Source organism: Enhydra lutris, unplaced genomic scaffold, assembly GCF_002288905.1.
Source record: "Enhydra lutris kenyoni isolate GAN:26980312 unplaced genomic scaffold, ASM228890v2 scaffoldscaffold2, whole genome shotgun sequence".
In the NCBI taxonomy this organism is placed as follows: Eukaryota; Metazoa; Chordata; class Mammalia; order Carnivora; family Mustelidae; genus Enhydra; species Enhydra lutris.
In genome coordinates, this window is record NW_019154086.1 from 55,036,309 (window position 1) to 55,041,743 (window position 5,435).

Below are 5,435 nucleotides of genomic sequence, written 5' to 3' on the forward strand. Positions count from 1 at the left end.
CCCCCCATCAACCCTCAGTTTGTTTTGTGAGATTAAGAGTCACTTATGGTTTGTCTCCCTCCCAATCCCATCTTGTTTCATTTACTCTTCTCCTACCCCCTTAACCCCCCATGCTGCATCTCCTCTCCCTCATATCAGGGAGATCATGTGTTAGTTGTCTTTCTCCGATTGACTTATTTCGCTAAACATGATACCCTCTAGTTCTATCCACGTCGTTGCAAATGGCAAGATTTCATTTCTTTTGATGGCTGCATAGTATTCCATTGTGTATATATACCACATCTTCTTTATCCATTCGTCTGTTGATGGACATCTAGGTTCTTTCCATAGTTTGGCTATTGTAGACATTGCTGCTATAAACATTTGGGTGCACATGCCCCTTCGAATCACTGCGTTTGTATCTTTAGGGTAAATACCCAGTATTGCAATTGCTGGGTCATAGGGTAGTTCTATTTTCAACATTCTGAGGAACCTCCATGCTGTTTTCCAGAGTGGTTGCACCAGCTTGCATTCCCACCTAACAGTGTAGGAGAGTTCCCCTTTCTCCGCATCCTTGCCAGCATCTGTCATTTCCTGACTTGTTAGTTTTAGCCATTCTGACTGGTGTGAGGTGATATCTCATTGTGGTTTTGATTTGAAGTTCCCTGATGCCGAGTGATATGGAGCACTTTTTCATGTGTCTGTTGGCCATCTGGATGTCTTCTTTGCAGAAATGTCTGTTCATGTCCTCTGCCCATTTCTTGATTGGATTATTTGTTCTTTGGGTGTTGAGTTTGCTAAGTTCTTTATAGATTTTGGACACTAGCCCTTTATCTGATATGTCATTTGCAAATATCTTCTCCCATTCTGTCAGTTGTCTTTTGGTTTTGTTAACTGTTTCCTTTGCTGTGCAAAAGCTTTTGATCTTGATAAAATCCCAATAGTTCATTTTTGCCCTTGCTTCCCTTGCCTTTGGCGATGTTCCTAGGAAGATGTTGCTGTGGTTGAGGTTGAAGAGGTTGCTGCCTGTGTTCTCCTCAAGGATTTTGATGGATTCCTTTCTCACATTGAGGTCCTTCATCCATTTTGAGTCTATTTTCATGTGTGGTGTAAGGAAATGATCCAATTTCATTTTTCTGCATGTGGCTGTCCAATTTTCCCAACACCATTTATTGAAGAGGCTGTCTTTTTTCCATTGGACATTCTTTCCTGCTTTGTCGAAGATTAGTTGACCATAGAGTTGAGGGTCTATTTCTGGGCTCTCTATTCTGTTCCATTGATCTATGTGTCTGTTTTTGTGCCAGTACCATGCTGTCTTGATGATGACAGCTTTGTAATAGAGCTTGAAGTCCGGAATTGTGATGCCACCAACTTTGGCTTTCTTTTTCAATATTCCTTTGGCTATTCGAGGTCTTTTCTGGTTCCATATTTTTTGTTTGTTTAGGATTATTTGTTCCATTTCTTTGAAAAAAAATGGATGGTACTTTGATAGGAATTGCATTAAATGTGTAGATTGCTTTAGGTAGCATAGACATTTTCACAATATTTATTCTTCCAATCCAGGAGCATGGAACATTTTTCCATTTCTTTGTGTCTTCCTCAGTTTCTTTCATGAGTACTTTATAGTTTTCTGAGTATAGATTCTTAGTCTCTTTGGTTAGGTTTATTCCTAGGTATCTTATAGTTTTGGGTGCAGTTGTAAATGGGATTGACTCCTTAATTTCTCTTTCTTCTGTCTTGCTGTTGGTGTAGAGAAATGCAACTGATTTCTGTGCATTGATTTTATATCCTGACACTTCACTGAATTCCTATACAAGTTCTAGCAGTTTTGGAGTGGAGTCTTTTGGGTTTTCCACATGTAGTATCATATCATCTGCGAAGAGTGAGAGTTTGACTTATTCTTTGCCGATATGGATGCCTTTAATTTCCTTTTGTTGTCTGATTGCTGAGGCTAGGACTTCTACTACTATGTTGAATAGCAGTGGTGATAATGGACATCCCTGCCGTGTTCCTGACCTTAGCGGAAAAGCTTTCAGTTTTTCTCCATTGAGAATGATATTTGCGGTGGGTTTTTCATACATGGCTTTGATAATATTGAGGTATGTGCCCTCTATCCCTACACTTTGAAGAGTTTTGATCAGGAAGGGATGCTGTACTTTGCCAAATGCTTTTTCAGCATCTATTGAGAGTATCATATGGTTCTTGTTCTTTCTTTTATTGATGTGTTGTATCACATTGATTGATTTGCGGATATTGAACCAACCTTGCAGCCCTGGAATAAATTCCACTTGGTCATGGTGAATAATCCGTTTAATATACTGTTGAATCCTATTGGCTAGTATTTTGGTGAGAATTTTTGCATCTGTGTTCATCAAGGATATTGGTCTGTAGTTCTCTTTTTTGATGGAATCCTTGTCTGGTTTTGGGATCAAGGTGATGCTGGCCTCATAAAATGAGTTTGGAAGTTTTCCTTCCATTTCTATTTTTTGGAACAGTTTCAGGAGAATAGGAATTAGTTCTTCTTTAAATGTTTGGTAGAATTCCCCCGGGAAGCCGTCTGGCCCTGGGCTTTTGTTTGTGTGGAGATTTTTGATGACTGTTTCAATCTCCTTACTGGTTATGGGTCTGTTCAGGCTTTCTATTTCTCCCTGGCTCAGTTGTGGTAGTTTATATGTCTCTCGGAATGCATCCATTTCTTCCAGATTGTCAAATTTGCTGGTGTAGAGTTGCTCATAGCGTGTTCTTATAATTGTTTGTATTTCTTTGGTGTTGGTTGTGATCTCTCCTCTTTCATTCATGATTTTATTTATTTGGGTCCTTTCTCTTTTCTTTTTGATAAGTCTGGCCAGGGGTTTATCGATCTTATTAATTCTTTCAAAGAACCAGCTCCTAGTTTCGTTGATTTGTTCTATTGTTTTTTTGGTTTCTATTTCATTGATTTCTGCTCTGATCTTTATGATTTCTCTTCTCCTGCTGGGTTTAGGGTTTCTTTCTTGTTCTTTCTCCAGCTCCTTTAGGTGTAGGGTTAGGTTGTGTACCTGAGACCTTTCTTGTTTCTTGAGAAAGGCTTGTACCACTATATATTTTCCTCTCAGGACTGCCTTTTGTGTCCCACAGATTTTGAACCGTTGTGTATTCATTATCACTTGCTTCCATGAATTTTTTCAATTCTTCTTTAATTTTCTGGTTGACCCATTCATTCTTTAGAAGGATGCTGTTTAGTCTCCATGTATTTGGGTTCTTTCCAAATTTCCTCTTGTGATTGAGTTCTAGCTTCAGAGCGTTGTGGTCTGAAAATATGCAGGGAATGATCCCAATCTTTTGATACCGGTTGAGACCTGATTTAGGACCGAGGATGTGATCTCTTCTGGAGAATGTTCCATGTGCACTAGAGAAGAATGTGTATTCTGTTGCTTTGGGATGAAATGTTCTGAATCTATCTGTCATGTCCATCTGGTCCAGTGTGTCATTTAAGGCCTTTATTTCCTTGTTGCTCTTTTGTTTGGATGATCTGTCCATTTCAGTGAGGGGAGTGTTAAAGTCCCCTACAATTATTGTATTATTGTTGATGTGTTTCTTTGATTTTGTTATTAACTGGTTTATATAGTTGGCTGCTCCCACGTTAGGGGCATAGATATTTAAAATTGTTAGATCTTCTTGTTGGACAGATCCTTTGAGTATGATATAGTGTCCTTCCTCATCTCTTATTATAGTCTTTGGCTTAAAATCTAATTGATCTGATATCAGGATTGCCACTCCTGCTTTCGTCTGATGTCCATTAGCATGGAAAATTCTTTTCCACCCCCTCACTTTAAATCTCGAGGTGTCTTTGGGTTTAAAATGCGTTTCTTGTAGGCAACATATAGATGGGTTCTGTTTTTTTATCCATTCTGATACCCTGTGTCTTTTGATTGGGGCATTTAGCCCATTAACATTCAGGGTAACTATTGAGAGATATGAATTTAGTGCCATTGTATTGCCTGTAAGGTGACTGTTATTGTATATTGTCTCTGTTCCTTTCTGATCTACTACTTTTAGGGTCTCTCTTTGCTTAGAGGACCCCTTTCAATATTTTCCGTAGAGCTGGTTTGGTGTTTGCAAATTCTTTCAGTTTTTGTTTGTCCTGGAAGCTTTTAATCTCTCCTCCTATTTTCAATGATAGCCTAGCTGGATATAATATTCTTGGCTGCATGTTTTTCTCGTTTAGTGCTCTGAATATATCATGCCAGCTCTTTCTGGCCTGCCAGGTCTCTGTGGATAAGTCTGCTGCCAATCTAATATTTTTACCATTGTATGTTACAGACTTCTTTTCCCGGGCTACTTTCAGGATTTTCTCTTTGTCACTAAGACTCGTAAATTTTACTATTAGGTGATGGGGTGTGGACCTATTCTTATTGATTTTGAGGGGGGTTCTCTGAACCTCCTGGATTTTGATGCTTGTTCCCTTTGCCATATTGGGGAAATTCTCTCCAATAATTCTCTCCAGTATACCTTCTGGTCCCCTCTCTGTTTCCTCTTCTTCTGGAATCCCAATTATTCTAATGTTGTCTCGTCTTATGGTGTCACATATCTCTCGAATTCTCCCCTCGTGGTCCAGTAGCTGTTTGTCCCTCTTTTGCTCAGCTTCTTTATTCTCTGTCATTTGGTCTTCTATATCGCTAATTCTTTCTTCTGCCTCATTTATCCTAGCAGTGAGAGCCTCTATTTTTGATTGCACCTCATTAATAGCTTTTTTGATTTCAACTTGGTTAGATTTTAGTTCTTTTATTTCTCCAGAAAGGGCTTTTATGTCTCCCGAGAGGGTTTCTCTAATATCTTCCATGCCTTTTTCGAGCCCGGCTAGAACCTTGAGAATCATCATTCTGAACTCTAGATCTGACATATTACCAATGTCTGTATTGATTAGGTCCCTAGCCTTTGGTACTGCCTCTTGTTCTTTTTTTTGTGGTAAATTTTTCTGCCTTGTCATTTTGTCCAGATAAGAGTATATGAAGGAGCAAGTAAAATACTAGAAAGGTGGCAACAACCCCAGGAAAATATGCTTTAACCAAATCAGAAGAGATCCCAAATCGTGAGGGGGGAGAAAGGGGATAAAAAGAGGTTCAGAAAGAAAAAGAAAAAAAAAAGAAACAATTAAAAGAAGAAAATGAATAAAGAAAAAATATAAAAAGGAAAAAGAATATATTAGATAAACTAGTTAAAAAACGTTAAAAAAGAAAAGGGTAAATCTTTAAAAAATTTAGCAGAAGAAGAGAAAAAAATTGAAAAAGAAAAAAAAAATTAACTGCAAGGCCAGAGAATCATGGGAAGAAAGCCATGAGCTCCGGCTTTGCTTTCTCCTCCTCTGGAATTCCGCTGCTCTCCTTGGTATTGAAACTGCACTCCTTGGTAGGTGAACTTGGTCCTGGCTGGATTTCTTGTTGCTCTTCTGGGGGAGGGGCCTGTTGTAGTGATTC